The sequence below is a fragment of the Octopus bimaculoides genome, chromosome 7, assembly GCF_001194135.2.
Source record: "Octopus bimaculoides isolate UCB-OBI-ISO-001 chromosome 7, ASM119413v2, whole genome shotgun sequence".
Lineage (NCBI taxonomy): Eukaryota > Metazoa > Mollusca > Cephalopoda > Octopoda > Octopodidae > Octopus > Octopus bimaculoides.
The window spans coordinates 33,906,247-33,908,498 of NC_068987.1; positions in this window are offsets into that span (position 1 = coordinate 33,906,247).

Genomic DNA, 2,252 nt, shown 5'->3' on the forward strand with positions numbered 1-2,252 from the left:
AAAATACAAAGACCTGGAAATAAAGGTAACTCGAATGTGGAATCTAAAAACAGAAACAATTCCTATCATAGTAGGTGCCCTAGGTATAATAAAAAAATATTCAGACACATACAACAAAAACACCAGGACTTACAAATATATATAACATACAGAAAATTGCACTACTGGGCACTGCACACATCCTACGCAAAACACTTTCAATGCAGTAACCATAAGAGCACCAAAACAAACCACAGCACATACCCAAGGCGCACAGAGCTGCGCTCGGTAGTGAAGTGAAAGCACGTTATAAAAATAAAACTGGTGAATAATAATAATAATAATAATAATAATAATAATAATGATAATAATAATAATAATAACCACAACAACAACAGACATTTACACATATCGTTGACTCCAAAATTCAGTCAACGACATTAATACACATCGTATTTATTTTATTTTATCGAACGTAGCAAACTACAGTGATGTTTGGGCCTCTATATAACATATTTATATATATTCGTACGCACGCACGCATGCAGAGACGCATACATTGACACATATACACACATCTTATATATAAATATATTCATATATTATATATATATCTGAGTATACGTATATCTGTCAAAGTATTCGCGTATTCGTGCGTGTGTGTGTATGTGTATATGTATATATATATATATATATATATATACACACACACACACGTACACTCACATGTGCATTTGTATGCGCGTGTGTGTGTAAGTATAGCTATGTTACATGAGTAATTTTCTACAGTTAACTCGATAAAATTAATAAAATGAGAAATAATACCATTTAGAAAATGAGTGAGAGTCAATGTTGTACATAAAAAAACATATGATAACCAACTTTTCTTCATCTAGTTGAAATATCTATGTTCATCATGACACATCCCCCAAGACATTTGTTTAAACGTTGTATTCGCAGTGTAAGTCTTAAATTGTTTTCAGCGTTTTCTGTTGGAATATCAATTCATGAGAGAAAAGTGTTAAGCGATGCAAAACTATTAATTACGCGTTATTCTCTATCTATATATCGACATGTTTTTGTGTAAGAGTTTGTGTATATATATACTGATGTCATTTAGATTGAATATGTCCCTGTGGTATACACCTAACTCTAAACTTATGTGCCAATCAATTTTGCACAAGAAGTATTAGAGTCTGTTACAAAACTCCACGTAAACCTTTTGCTTTCACCACTTAGCCACCCGTGCAGACGTCTCATAGTCGAAGTAATACCATTTAGAGGGATATCCAAAGTGTTAAACGGAGAACCTCAGTTCACTATTTCAGCGGTGGCAGCATAGAAAATCTGCAACAAGTATAGTCTACAACGCAGTATTTTGTACGGTGGGATAAATGTCATTTTACCCCAGAGGGCAATTATCAAATAAAACTAGTTTCATATCACTTACGCCTGGTGGATTTGAAACCAAATCATTTCAATTATTTTTTTTTTTAAATATTGGAGCAGGCAGAGGCACAGCTACGGAATCTAAATAAGAGGAACCTCATAACAAATAGTATGTGATTTATTAATTCTCTTTACTACATCTAGTAGTGTCATTTATAGAGATTTTAAGAAGCTTTTATTTGAATAGGAAAACAATTATACGTGAGATAAGCTTTATACTCCAGTGAATACATATGGCGGTATTTGATCTAGACATAATATATGACGTGCAGCTATATAGAAGATGGCCACAATAGGAAAGACGCTACGAAAGAGAGATGTGAAGTTTGGACTTTAGTGAAGTTGTTATGTAAACCGCTTGTTCCTCGGAGATGCCATTGTCGTAAGGGTTGAGTGATTCTGATTTTGGCGTTTGTAGCAGAAATATTGATTTTGATTTCGGAAGAATACACTCCTGTGAAGATTTTTAACTGTTCACAACTGAAGTTAAATTTGCTTCTGAAAAGCAGGGCTTTGGGATGCAGTTTTATATCCTCATTCTAATTCTGAACACATGGGCAAAACAGTCAAGTCTAAATTGCCCGATTTAAGTTGTAGTAAAGTGTTACTGCAGTTGAGAAAATTAAAACGATTTATTTAAATAAGTATGTAAGGAGTGTTTATTACTACATAAAATGTCTACGTAAAATAATGTGAAAGATGAAGAATACGTCGTTTCTAACTTTCTTAAATGATGTTTTTAGTGTAAGCTACAAAGTTGCTTCTCACACCGCTTCACTAATTCTCATAACCGTATTTCCAATTGTGCCTTTCCCTCCCTCCCC